We start from the raw sequence: 15,640 nt of genomic DNA on the forward strand, positions 1-15,640 counted from the left end.
TACGACGTCCCGGTCCTTCCAGACCGGGAATGGTTCCGGACATGTAGAAAATAACGAAGAAACAGCGAGGCCAGGAATCGATTCCGCCTTTAAGGACATTGTATTCTTACACCTAGATTACTGCCCTAGGCTGGTACACGTACTCCCTTTGTACACATCAATGACCTATGGACGCCGTAGCTTGGAAACCCTTGAGATCGTGTGCTGTGGGAACCTCTAGGAGGTCTTCCCATTGGATTCAAAGTCACAACAGCAGGAACGACCCAGAGAATTCCCTAGGCTGAGGCGAATCCACCTGTATGAACTACCCAAGCTGCAGCGCATTTGTGGGCGCCCAATCTCAAGACTGTGAAGGTGAGGGGATGCTGGAGCCTACCAGGTGTTCAAGCTGAGGCAAATTCGTCGAAGGAAGAATCATCAGAAGACATCACGCCTTTGTCAACGGTGGACTTGGACTGCGAGAAGGATTGGTGGGACGGGGAAGAGGCTGGCCACCACTCTTCCCACTACAAGCCCACCTATTCAGGGTACAACAGGAAGAACCTGCTCCGTGCCTCCGTGCTCAGGTAACCCATACATCCATCCATAAAATTGTACCCGATCCATCCATCCATCATAATATACAGTAATTAACCTCTCCTTCCTACACGTCTTGTTTGTTTAATTCGTTCGAATATATTGCTTTGTTTGAACCCCAGCACTGCTAGCTTTTATCATTTATTTGTGTACCAGCAACACTGTTGTTAATCCTACAGATGTCATGTGTGTACCTGAAATGGATCTGCTTTCACTGATGGATCACGCCTGTATTCTTCTTTTCTTCATGTATGCAGGTAGTAATCCCTTCTATCGAATGGAATAATGGTTCATCACGCACAGGAGAAGATCCAGATATGCTACGCGCGCTTGGATTGCTCTGCTTCCTTGGAGTCTTCAACGACTCTGTTTTATTTGCTTGTGTCATTATGTGTGTGTGTGTGTGGAGGAGGCACTGGTTTGTACGTCGCTTCGTTTGCCAGGCAATGACGATTTGCCTGATCGATGTTAGGCTCTCGTCTGCTGCTTTTGCTTGGTATTTTGTGTGGCAGAGATGCTGGTTTAATCTATGTGTGCTCGCCGTCTGCGCTGCTTCCGATCCATTGCATGGATCCTGTTTGGTTTTAATTTCGTGAGCTTGCTGTGTGTGACTGTACGTGAGAGGGAGAAATAAACAAGGAGAGCAGATCATCAGTCATCAGCTTCAGCAGCAACTTGAGCTAGCGGATCGGATCATCAACTAGTGGGTCTCGGTGGGTTTACACCTCTGCTTGCTTGAGATCCTCTCCTCATGAAGTCTCTCGTTGCTGGTGATGTCCTCCTGTGTGGTCTGCTTCGTGTGTGTGTGTGAGAGATTTCCCAGCTATGCATTATTATATTGATAGGCAAATAATTATTGGCCCCGTTCGCGTGTCCTTAAACCCGGCTTGATCCGCTTATTTTTTCATCCGGAACAGTGTTTTTCTCTCACAAATTCATCCAGCATTCCTCCAAACCATCCAGATTCCTCCAAAATTCAGACAAGTGATTGTTGCTACACTGCTACTAAATGATGAGAACCATGATTAGTATTGCTTTTATCTTTCGTTTCATCGGAGCAAATCTATGGATATGGCTTATAGTATAGTATTTACCAACTGATACTACTATTTCGTATACTTGTTCACCAACCCATGCTCTCGCACGGGTTAGAATCTTACGAGACACTTGGTAATAAGAATTACTTGTATTGAATATCTTTTTCTCTTCACTAATGTTCTAAAATAATAGCTATAATAGGTACTCTATAGTCTATATTCGATTGTGATAATCTATCAAATATTGATTTATATGGTTTTTTCATAAATATCTAAAGTTTTTTTTCCTTACGTAGCACCTCTGTGTATCTCCAACATACATTTAGTTGAAACATTCGCTTAAACTATGATAGTTTTAGCTGAGTCTATATTTTGACGACATGAACCTAAACTTTGATTCTTTTCCCCAAAATTTAAGCTTATTAATTCCTCGGATATAACAACTATTATTTATAATGATGATTATAGTCTACCGATTTGATGACAAAATGTTTTGGATTTTTCTAAGAATTTTAGGATCTATCTTTTTATTTCTACTGGCTTCGTGAGTAATAATTTCTACGATTAATGTTTTTTAGCACCATATGTATTTAGTTGAAACATAAACAAACTTAAAGTGTATAAACTCTTAATTCACCCCTTTATTTGATATCATGAAAATATATACTTAACCTTTAGCTTTTGATCTAGTTGTTCTAATATTTTACATGTATTAATTTGAAATTGTACTGCTTATTGTATCATTTATTCAAAATTTTTCATGTTTTATTTTATTATAAAATAATATTCTAGGTCCCAGACTACCCTCTTAGTTTTGACAATGTCATAAATAGTTGTTTACGCATGCACCACAACACTCAAGATGTTGAATTTATTGTATCGTATTAGTATTGTTTTATTAAACAAATAATTCTTAAAATTAAGTTACTAATATTCATATGATGTAATGTTTTAGTCAAAATGTTTAAACTTTTTTCAAAGGCAACGACTTACAAAATTTATCGTCACGAGTGTTAACAGAACTTAAAGTGAACTATAAGTGTCATTACTATGTGGTTTGCTAAGGATTTCCACGTTTGATAAGCTTATAAAATAAATGTTTATACTAATGTGAATCTTAACTTATGGATGTTGAATTATTGTTCATAATAGCTTATATTAGCATTTACATATAGATTTGGGAGATTTTGTCAATTTTTTATAACGGTTGAGGTGGATAATTTGGATACAAATTATATAGGTATATATTATTTTATATTACCTTTGATAATGCCATGTATGGATAATTTGAATGCAAACTTAGGGGTCAAACCATTATCTTTCATAATGATAGAGATATGTAATTTATAAAAAAAGTACTATTGGATTAGTTTAATTATCTTTTATAATTGTGGAGGTTTGATTTTTTCCCTATAGGCTTATTGATAACTCCACGGATCAAGGTCCCCTAATTTTTTAGCATCATTAGCATGTAATTTGAAGTAATTCAGTGATATTATTATTAAGTTAATAAAAAAGTATACATGATGGTCAATAAGGATTATATCAAAACTTATTTGTGCGAAGTAATCCAAGGACATTAAAATAAAAATAAAAATTACACTCAATGGTCAATATAAGAATCATATCATGTATGTCGCACGAGACAAATTAAATTGTAATTATGTGATATAGCAAGATGGCCATACCTTTAGGGGGGGTGATTGGTTGCCCTGCTCACGCCGTCTGGAGCCCCATCCGGCACCAAGTGGTGCACTGTGGCTATGTTTGGTTTCCCTTCTTGTACGTTTTGCCTGCTTAGTTCCATTCATCTGCCCTCCTCCATCCCGCACGTCTCCGTCTTCTCAATTTCACCTTCCCTCGTGAGCCGGGATGGCTTCATACACGCATGGTGCAGGGGACCATGTGTTAGACACTCAAAACTTTAATGCATGCGTGCAACCAAACACGATCTCGTTTCGTACTGGATCAACAACAAAAACAACTAAACACAGCAAAGTGCATAGTCTTATCATGGCCGGAAAGAGCCTGAACAGCCACTCTATCCTGGCTCACTGACTCTTGAGCAACCAATCACTCCCTTAGTCTGCAGGTGCGGTCCCGTGGACGCAGGATATCGTGGCACCGGTGGCCTGCGTGTTCCTGCCTTCCCTATCTTGATATAGATCTCCTCGTCATCCCCATGATGCTGGCACGTGCTCGTCCTTCCATCCCCTCAATGTCGCTGGATCGAACGTCACTGGGCGGTGCACAGCCGGACGCAGGCTTCCTCCATACATACACCACGTTTGGTACTCCATGCGGCGGCATCATTGGGGTAGGAGCCATTGGAGATGGCGTCCGTACTCGTCTCGACGTCGCCCGGTGTAGTGGTGTTGTTGATATAGATGTGGAGCCGTTCTTGATAGCGTCCTTGCAGACTCCGTGCATCGAGACGCTGATGGATCCTACTGACAGCCGAGCGTCATCTCCGTCGGCTTGTCGTCCATCCATACCATCTCGTGGCCAGAGCCACGCAATACCGGCCAGCATACATGGAGCTGTGCAAGAATAGGGGAAAAATCAGATTAGTTTCTCTCTCTCATCCATGGAGGACGACGTGCACGCTATCATCCTGCTCGCTTCTGGAATGCACCGTCTTCGATCTCTACAGGACGGCGTAAACCGTGCAATGATCCGCGGGAGCTTCGCACGTTGATAGATCCAAGTGTAGATGTACGTGTCTGCGTTGTGTTGGCTTCCTCCATGCTTGCACAGCCCGGCGACCACAAGTCAGCTGCCCGGCGGCCGGTGCCGCGTGGAGCCGTCTTGAGGCGGCGTCCTATTTTTTCCTCCTCCGTTTACTCTGCGACGATCTCCCTTTCGGCTCGTGCTAGGGAAAATAATATATTTATCTTTTCCTTACGTAGATTTTAATATAATAGATTTATTTTTTTCCTTCCTTGCAAAGGTGGGTCATTTTCTAGAAAATAAAGTAGATCTAATGGTTACCGATTGTCAGAATATTTGGATTTGATGGCTAGATGTTTATGATTAGTGTGAGAATTTCTAGCATTTATCTTTTTTTAGCTGATGTGAATTAACGTGGAGGCTCCGTTGGGACCTCTAATTAGTAATAATAAGATAAGATAAGATAAGATGTTACTTATTGTGGAAGCACCTGTGCATCATATATATTTTGTTCTACTTTGTTGGTGGGCGTGTATATGCCTGGCTGACTTTTCACTCTTTGCAGACATAAAACAGAAAGTGAAAGTAGGGTCTCAAATCCCTTCCTGTTGGTGTTGGCTGCCCAGCACAAGCTTCATAAATTCTCAGTTACTGCTATCAATCATAAGACGCTCCATTCTCACTTGTGTGTGTTAGAGATCACGACCATTGATGTTCTGTAATTAAATGCCAGGACAACGTCCCACTAAATTCGGCTTGTCTAAGAGCAAGAGAACAGTTTAAAGATGGCAACGGGGAATTTCTCGTCGGGGGTTAGCACCCCATCCCCGTCCCCGCGGGGACAAACTTTCCCCATCCCCGTCCCCGTCAACACTCGCGGGGGAAACTTTCTTCCCATCCCCGTCCCCGCGCGGAGATTTAATCCCCGCGGGGATCCCATCCCATAACAAAATGTACTCTGCTAGAGCAGAAAGGGCAAAATCAAACCAGTTTCTAATCTCATAGAATGCAAAGAAAGAATGATATGCTAGTTCTATTCTTTCAAATCCAAAGAAAATACATGCCGAAGAGAAAGAAGACTAAAAAAAGACTAGTTCTCTCATCTCAGATCCAAAGAAAATACATGCCAGAAAGAAAGTACACTACTACGAGGCTATCCACTCCCTACAGTTCTCAGCAGTCAGCATCTTGATTCTTGAGTCTTGACCACTGACCACGTCCATCTTGCACCCACTCCTTGTGGATTTGGATGGGGACCATGACAGAGATTTAGGATGTGAGCGGACTGCAGGCAGGACCGCCGAGCGCGGCAGCTCACTCGTACCTGCGGCAGCATGTCCGCGTGGGTATGCAGACAGGGAGCAAAGCCTGGTGGAGACGTGGAGTTCGCCGGCGGCTGGTGTGCGCTGTGCTTGTGCGGGAGCTAGCTGGTGGAGAAAGCAAAATTGCGGCTGGGGAGAAGAAATGAGGAGCGGTAGAGTTAGGGTTACACAGCTCACATTATATATTCTTGGCTGACTATTGGGCCTTTAGACGGGCCTTTTACTTCTTCAGTACCGATGGGCCTTAGATAGCGGATCGGGTTTGCGGGGATCGGGGACGGGGGGACTGATCCCATCCCCGTACCCGTCAGACCCGACGGAGACTGATTTCCTACCATTTAAATCCCCGTGGGGGGTCAATTGATCCCATCATCGTCCCCTAATAGGGGAATTCCCCGCGGGGAATCGGGGATCGGGCCCCCGTTGCCATCTTTAGAACAGTCGCTGCACAGCACGAGCTTCTTTTCTCAGTTGCTGCCACCAATCACAGACGCTTGCTTATCGCTTGCGGGTGTTAGAGATCACGACCATTGATGTTTAGTAATGCCAGGACGGCGTCCCGCTAAATTTGGCTTTGAAGGACTAAAATAGGCGACTAGAGGGGATGAATGGAAGCCAATCAAAATTTCTCTTAAAATGGCCACTGTCCCAAACAAAAACCCCAAAACGCGAAAACTCACATGTGTAGTGTCCTCGAGCCAACTGGTGGTTGGATATTCTCGGTGATGACCGTCGAACACAGCAGAACACTCACCACAGCGGAAAAACACTCACAACTCCAAAACTCCCCAAGACACGAAAATAGAGCCCTCAACTTCAATTGAAGTGAAGCAAGAGGCCAAACCAAAATCACTCAAACCAACCGGTGGTTTGATGACTTGAAAAAGTTCCTAGGTAGATTAAGAACCCATAGAAACAAACGGTTCACAAAACGGACACTTGGAGCACCTTAAACCAAGAAATCAGCCCAGAGTGCTGAGGTTCAGCATTTTGGTGCTAAGGTTCAGCACCGATGTAGGGTCGAGATTGCGGACTAGAGGGGGGGGGGGGGTGAATAGTCCTTTCTAAAATTAATCACGCCGGCTAACCGAAACAAATGCGGAATTAAAACTATCGGTCTAGTCAAGACTACACCCTCTGTCTAAGTTCACAAGCAACTTAAAAAGATCTTAATTAGGCAACAAAGGTGTTGGGCTAGCTAGAGCTCACCTAATCAGTTCTAGAGCAAGGTCACACAAACCTATGCACTAGTACTTCACACAACCAAGGGTGCTCCTACACAACAAGTGAAGCAAAAGCACAAAGCCTCTAAGCTCACTAGCAATACTCAATAACAAGGCTACACAAGCCAAATTAGTGAGCGTAAATTACTTAGCTACATAAACTAAGCAATGTGACTAACAAGGTTACTAAAACCAAAATAGCCACTCAAGGGAACTACTTCTATGCTACACAAGCAAGAAGGCAATTGTAACACCCTCGGTGTTACACTGTATAGTTTTTTGCTAAAACACTGCATGAGCATCATATTTATGTGTGAGTGTATGAATTATAGTGTGTAAATCAATTTCTGTGACTCGAAACGTTCATCGGAAACGCGAAACGAAAGTTACATTCCATGCCGCGTTTTATCACTTAGGGTTTCAAACGAATTTTTATTGAACGAGAATGTTATAGAATGCATATATGAAACTTACCAAAGGGCCTCTAGTCCAACTAGTTAGAGCGTCCCAGCGGCACTCCTCAGGTCCTGGGTTCGACTCCCTGTGGGAGCAAATTTCAGGCTGGGGTTAAAAAAAATCCTCTCGTCTGTCCCACACCAAAGTACAGGTCTAAGGAACAACCCTATTCTCATAGGGGTACGGTGCCACTGTGTATAGGTAGGGCAGGGGTTCGAGGGTTTTCTGGACCTGCGTGAGAAGGTTCTTCTTCTTAATGCAATGCTTGGGGGTGGCTTTCCCCCGCAGGTCTAGTTTTTTTGCATATATGAAACTTTAATAAAGTTTGTAGTATAAGATTCGTAGGTGACGATGAAATACTTGCGATCGAGAATGGGAGTCATTAGCTAGCTTACTTAATAGCTTGGAAATCGCATTCGACGTGAAATCAATCAAAGCTTAGTCAAATTTCTTAAGTTAGAAAACGATGTGACGAAGCTAAGTTTGGGAATTTTTATAGGAGAATCTGGTTCGGTAGTGGTATGGTCTTAGGGCTTGTTTTAGTAGCTTGGTATGCCATCTCGAGTGTAAAATAGTTGGTTTACCGATTGAAGCATTGAGATGGATTTTTGGGACGCTTCAAAGAGCGTGCAAGACACATTTTTGAACGGTGGCAGCGTCTGGCCGCGGACACCGTGACTTGGCCGGTGTCACCACTCGCCCACGCGATGCTACAATTTGGAGCTTCCTTCTCGCCAGTCAATAAGTCTGTGTCGGTATGCGTCGATGGCAAGCCCCCTCTCTAGAGCTGCTCGCGTTTAATTCGTTGCATCGCCAACTTTGCCTCCACCTACTCATCAACCAGCGCACCCTTGCCAAGTCGCTACCACCGCCTAGCCACCCCTAATGCAGCCTTGCCACCGCCATGCACCACTGCACCGTCCATGCGCACGCCGCCAGCTTGGCTCAGGCCGCCTCTAGTCGAACCAACGCCTCGATTGGTTCCATGGTGAGTGTCTGGAGCTCACTCGCTACCCTATTTACCCTGGCACTGTTGTAACTCACCGGATCACCGCTGCCTTGTTGCAAGAGCTCTGCCACCATGGTCTGGCCTTACTGCGGCGTCTCGGCTTGTGCTTTCTTTGCTTAGCGTCTCACGCTCCTGCCTAGGTAGATATCGGCTCGCATTTGGGGGCGGGGAGGGACTAGTCTGGCCAGCGTAACCGCCCTATGCTAGCGCCGCCGCGTCGATGCGTGCGCGGGGGACTCGAGGGTATGGCCGTGGTAAAAATGGAGAGGGGGAGGGGCATAATTGTAAGATAGCAGACTGGCAGAATAGTGCTCTTAGTGCTCGCACGATTACCGGGTAGACCGAGGGCATTTTCGCAAGATGACCGGCATGCGCGGGTCTTCCGCGTCACGGGCCGTCGTCGCACGGACTGGGCCACATCGTGCGCGCACATGTTACGCTAGAGTGGGCCAAGCCACTCGTGCTTTGGGCCACACGGTAGATTTTGGTTTTTCAATTTCCAGTGAAGTTATGAATGTTTATTCAATTTAGTTTCGAGCTGAACTTCGAAAAATAATAGTAAATTCTATAGATGTCCAAAAATAGTGAAACAAAAATTACTAGGTTCACAAAAATGCTATCTAGCTGATGGTGTAGTTAGTTTGCAGTTAGCTATGGTAACGATAGATTCATAAATTCAATTTAGAAAGCTTAGTATTATTTAGCTTAGTATTTGTAGGAATTTTTGTGGCAAAATGGTGATAGCTTTAGCCATGATCTTTTTACAGTAGGCTCATTAGATTATTATGTGCTCACTATAATTTTTGTAACCCTAGAGTAGGTTGATAAATAGAGTAGCTAGTACCCCTTGTTTTATCATATATAGAGTAAATTGGTATTAAGAGTAAGAGTGCCTTTAGTTGCTAAGGTAGTACATGCCATGTTTCATACTTGTTAGTGGTAACAATAGCTAACTTAGCACCTTAGTCGATAGGACTCGCCTAGTAGCTTAATGGATGCATTTTGATTTTAAGAGTTGCTGTTGTCATATTACTAAGTGTTGCATCATTATTTCAAGCATGTAGATCACGAGTTGGTAGAGTTAGTGCCTGTGGACGAACATAACTACGAGGAGGTCATTGAGGAGTACGAGGAGGAGATTCTTGTACAGGAGGGAGCCCCAGAGCCATTCATTGCTGACTTTGTTGATACACCGCCCGCCCAACGCAAGCCCCGGTGCATAACCCCTATTTTTGAATGATTACTGAATATATATATGATGTGCATTTATGTTATAGGCATTTTATGAAAGCTACATGCATAGATATACTTACCTACGAGTCCTACTAGTATAGATCGAGTAGCTGCTATGCTCAGGGTATCGGTAGCGTGAGTAACCTGCCGTTACTCACAATAGGTGATAATTATGATCACTCATGATAAAATGGTGGAAAGGAAAATTGTGACCGGGCAGGGATATGGTTTGGGTATTGGTGGGTGTAAGAGGTTGTGTCCTACGGCCAACAGGGCATAGCTTGGTTACATTTTTTTCCTATTTGTGTCGATTAAGGACCGGCCGTTGCATAGGTCTCTAGCACATACTTGGGTATGGGTGTAGGGAAGACTTGTTGCTCTCTTGTCGTGGGTTCTGGCTCTTTCCGGACCGACTGATTGGAGGTGGGGATAGTGGAGGTCCTTACACCGCACTAAGTCTGGGATCTAGGAGCGGGGGCTTGGAGTCCAAGTTTGGTTGGGGACCTAGACCCCGTGACAGGAGGGTGATGGGTTGGTTCTGCTTGTGCCTAGGGTACAAGCGGGGCGTGTGTTTTCGGAGTACCCAGCTGGGGGCATTGATTTGTGAATCGCTGGGCAATCCGGTACGGCTAGTCTACGGTCCAGCACCGTAGTAAGAACCGAAAGATGAAAGGTGATGAAATGGAACTGATTGTTCAACTCTTGCTTGAAAGTAGAACATGTGCTTACATAGAATGGCTAGATAATAAATTAATCATGGCTGCTAATAATAACATAAATAAGGACTCACTATTAGTATTGCTTTCTACAAAAAGGAAACTAGCAAACCATAAAGCTTTGCATATTCCTTGGAGTTGGGAAATTATTTCCACTAGTCGGATAAGTCTTACGAGTACATTATGTACTTAGGGTTTATTTACCCCTGTTGCTGGTTCAACTTGAGGTGTACTATTATGTGAAGGATTCTTCTAGTGGGCACAGACGGATCCTTGTTCATTATCGATAGATGTTTATTATCATTCCACTGTTTAATATTCCACACTCTGAATTTGGCAATGTAATAATGAATTTCTAAGAACACTGGATGTATGAAATTGATTAAGTATTGTAACTCGTTCTCATTATTGGATCCTTGGGGGAAAATGTGGACTATTCGGGCTCTCCCTTGGGGTGTGCCCAACGGAACCCGCCCGCTGTAGCTTGCTTTCGGGGTGCTTAGTTTTTGGTGGAAGACGAGCGCCTCCGTAAGTGTGTTATTTCGAGCGGTTCTACCATAGTTTGTACCAGAGCCAATAATGAGTTTACAAGTTCATCACTCTTTTCCAAAACTTAAAAATTTGACCAACAAAAGTTTTACAAAAGGTAGGATGCCCTAAAATTATGTAAATAAGTATAAGCCCTAGCAATATGGTCTATCTAGGATAGCGGCACTGGTTTTATCTAATCAGTTTTCTGCAGGTACACTGACTTACATTGAGTAAGGAATCGCTTAGCATATGGAAAGTGAGTGTGCGATGTGCCGAAATTTTGTGAATGCTACTATATTCTGGCTTGAGTGAGTGTACAGGCTAATACATGCATCATGATAATAGAATCTTGCTTAAACTAAAGTCCCCCTACACGTATAATTTGGATTAGTAAATTGATAGGATAACAAAAAGAATGCTTTAATAAATGTCTTGTCATTTCCCTAATCCCTTGCTTCTGATCTAGAAGGTTGTCCTAAGTGGTTGGTTCCTATCTCTTATAGATGAATCTGAGGTCCGGACATGGGAGCACCAGTGCTGGAGCGGGCCACAGTCTTGGTGAAGGCCAAGGTGAAAGTGGCCGAGCCAATGAGCATGGCAACAAGGAGAGCCATGAGGCTCCACTTATGGCTCCTCCTCCGCCACCGCCACCTCCGATGACTCATGCGGAGATGATGACAGAAATGATGGCTGCTTGTCGCGAGTCAGCCCGTACCATGGAGCTGCTGGCACAGGCTATCGGTGGCTTCGCTCGTGGAGGCCACTGGGGCAATGGTGGGAACGGGGGTGGTGCCTGCGGTCCTAAGGGACCCTGCTCTTATTAGGATTTCTTAAAGACACACCCACCCATGTTCACACCGACGGCTAAGCCCCTGGATGCAGAGCATTGGCTTCGTATTCTAGAGCAAAAGTTTATGTTGCTCACCATGACTGATGAGCAGAAGGTGCGCTTTACAATGCAATAGTTGTTGGGGTCTGCGAGTGCATGGTGGGATACCTTCAATGCCATGCAGTAGCTAGATCATCGGGTAACCTGGCAGGAGTTCACTGCAGCCTTCAGAGAGTTTTATATTCCTGCTGGTGTTCTCAACATGAAGCTAACGGAGTTTTTGGACCTTCAGCAAGGGAGTATGGCTGTGATGGAGTACGTCAATAAGTTCAATCACTTGTCGCAGTATGCTAGAACTCATGTTGACACAGATGAGAAGAAGAGGGACCACTTCTATCGTGGCCTCTCTTGTAACCTTCAGAAGGAGTTATATACTGGGAACTATCAGACCTTTAGGGCAATGATGAATGCTGCTATCGCCATGGAGGGCTTGTAGTGGGATTCCTAGGAAGAATGGAAGCATAAGCGGGTGGCTATGGGGTCTTCTAGTCACCCCATGCTCAAAAAGTATAGGTTGTCAGGCGGGTGCCCTATCAATCTTTAGGTGGGCATTCGTTTCGACAACCTTAGCTGACTTTTCAGGCTCCTTCCACTCAGTATCGTGCACCCACTCAGCAGCTACAATATTAGCAGCCTCAGGGATAGCAGGTCCCACCTCATCAAGGACTAGGGAATAAGCCTGTCACTTGTTTCAAATGTGGTAAGGAAGGCCACTATGCCCGAGAGTGTCCGCAAAACCAACCGGCCTAGTCTGCTTAGCCATCGGCTAACTCTAGGCTAGTCAAGCGGACATTGATTAAGAAGAAAGTGCTAGTCAGCCGATATGGACAGGTTAATTTCATGGAGGTTGAGCAAATATTGCAAAATGAACCAGTGATGGCTGGTATGTTCACCATTGATTCCCATCCAACTTATGTGTTATTTGATTCTGGTGCATCACATTTATTCATGAGCATGTGATTTGCACACCGGCATAATATACCTCTTATGGCTATACCATTTGCCTATAGAATCAGCACTCTGGGTGCACAGATGTGCGTTAACACTCGGACAGACACAGTGAGCTTGGTATTAGCCACTCACACTTACTGTCTCGAGTTCATGATACTGCCTGGGTAAGGCATTGATGTAATTCTAGGAATGAACTGGTTACATGTATATGGGGTAGTATTGGATTTGAAGCAGAGAATTATCGAGTTACAACTTCCTTCTTCTGAAGATAGGATGTCTCTTCTGATACCCTCATATCCAGCCTTACTTGTTGCTGCTCATGCTGAAGCCTCTCCTGATCTTACCTCTATTCCGGTAGTATGTGAGTTCCTGGATGTTTTTTCCTAAAGATCTACCGAGGTTACCACCGGACAGAGAGGTGGAGTTCTCCATTGAGCTAGAGCTTGGTACTGGTCCTATCTCTCAACGCCCGTACCGCATGGCTCCGAAGGAATTGGCTAAACTGAAGAAGCAATTGGAAGAGTTGTTGGAAGAAGGCTTCATCTGTCCTAGCTCTTCACCATGGGGTTGCCCAGCCATTTTTGTAAAGAAGAAGGATGGCACTCTTAGGATGTGTGTGGATTACCGCCCTCTTAATGCAGTAACCATTAAGAACAGGTATCCTTTGCCCCGCATAGATTCTTTGTTCGATCAACTAGCTGGTGCCAAGGTGTTCTCCAAGATTGACCTCCGTTCAGGCTATCATCTAATCAAGATTAGACCACAAGATATACCAAAGACAACTTTTTCTACTAGGTATGGGCTACATGAATACCTAGTCATGTATTTTGGTCTCACCAACGCTCCTGCATTCTTCATGTACCTGATGAATTCAGTTTTTATACCGGAGCTGAATAAGTTTGTTGTGGTATTCATTGATGATATCTTGATATATTCCAAGAACAAGGAAGAGCATGTCCAACACCTTCGGATAGTACTGGCTCAATTGAGGGAACACAAGCTGTATGCTAAATTTAGCAAGTGTGAATTCTAGTTAGATCAAGTGCAGTTTTTGGGGCATGTTTTGACACCTGATGGTATCTTCGTTGACTCCAGCAAGAAGCAAGATGTGCTAAACTAGAAGTCTCCCAAGTCAGTGCACCAAATTCATCGGTTCCTTGGTCTAGCTGGGTACTATCGGTGTTTCATCCTGGATTTCTCCAAGATAGCTCAGTCGATGACCAAGCTACTCCAAAAAGAAGCCAAGTTTGATTGGAGCCCAGCCTATGAAGAAGCCTTCCAAGCTTTGAAGAAAATTTTGACCACTGCTCCTGTCTTGGCCCAACCAGATATTGACAGACCTTTTGATGTATATTGTGATGCCTCGAAGATGGGGTTGGGATGTGTGCTTATGCAGGATGGGCATGTGATAGCTTATGCTTCGCGCCAACTAAAAAGCACAAAGTGAACTACCCCACCCATGATTTAGAGCTGCCTACTGTGGTCCACGTTTTAAAATTTTGGAGGCATTACTTGTTGGGCAACAAAGTGCACATTTTTACAGACCATAAGAGCCTCAAATATATTTTTACTCAGTCTGAGTTAAATATGAGGCAAAGGAGATGGTTGGAATTGATTAAGGATTATAACTTGGAGGTACATTACCACCTAGGAAAGGCCAATCTGGTAGCTAATGCCTTGAGCCGAAAGTCATATTAGGTTGAAGAAACACCTTTGTCTCTCAACCATGCTGAGGTGCTGGCTCATGTTGCCTTGGTCTCAGAATTACTTGAGCAGATTATTCTGGAGCAAAGGCAAGACACTTTAGAAATTCCTCCCATCAAGAAATTAGTTGTCGAAGGGCGTGGTCCTCAGTTTAGTATTGATGGGCAAGGGGTAGTGAGATACAAAGACAGATTGGTGGTTCCATCAAATGAGGAGCTAAGAAGGAAGATTTTAAATGAAGCCCATCATTCAAAGCTGTCTATCCATTCTAGCAGCAACAAGATGTACCATGACTTACACCACTTGTACTGGTGATCCAACATGAAGCAGGACATCACCCAGTATGTTGCAGAGTGCGACACTTGTGGGAGGGTTAAAGCAAATCATATGCGTACTCTAGGATATTTGCAGCCCTTGCCCATTCCTATTTGGAAATGGAAAGATATCTCCATGGACTTTGTGGTGGGTTTGCCCCGTACATCCAAGGGCTATGATTCTATTTGGATCATCATGGACCGTCTCACTAAGTCTGCTCATTTTATCTCGGTGGACTCTAGATATACATCCAAGAAGTATGCTGAGATATATTTTGATCGGATTGTGACCCTACACGGAGTTCCCCTTACTATCATCTCTGATAGAGGGTTAGTTTTTGTCTCTCGTTTCTAGGAGCAACTGCAGCACTGTCTTGGTACTCACCTCCTCAGAAGCTCAGCATATCATCCATAAACTGATGGCCAAACTGAAAGGGTGAACCAGGTGCTCGAGGATATGTTTAGAGCTTGTGCCATTTCTTTTCCTGAGAAGTGGGATGGATGCCTGAAGCTAGCTGAATTTTCTTATAATAATAGCTACCAAGAGAGCATTCGCGTGGCACCATTTGAAGCTCTATATGGAAAGAAATGCAGGACACCACTTAATTGGGTTGAAGTGGGAGACCATGGATATTTTGGGCTAGATTTTATCAAAGAGGCTCAAGAGCAAGTAAGCATTATTCAGAGTCACTTGAAGGCAGCTCAAAGCCGATAGAAAGCTTATACAGACAAGCGAAGAAGGCCCTTGCAGTTTATAGTTGGGGATTATGTGTATCTCAAGGTGTCTCCTATGAGAGGGGTGCATCGGTTTGGTATCTATGGCAACCTAGCCCCTCGATATGTGGGTCCTTACAAGATTTTGGCACAGTGTGGCCCAGTTGCTTATCGTCTCTAGCTTCCTAATATTTTATTAGCGGTACATGATGTGTTTCACATCTCACAGTTGAAGAAATGTTTGCAGATCCCTGATGAAGCTATAGAAATTTGAAGGACTTCCACTCCAGCTTGA

Source organism: Miscanthus floridulus, chromosome 9 (genome assembly GCF_019320115.1).
Source record: "Miscanthus floridulus cultivar M001 chromosome 9, ASM1932011v1, whole genome shotgun sequence".
Taxonomy (NCBI): domain Eukaryota; kingdom Viridiplantae; phylum Streptophyta; class Magnoliopsida; order Poales; family Poaceae; genus Miscanthus; species Miscanthus floridulus.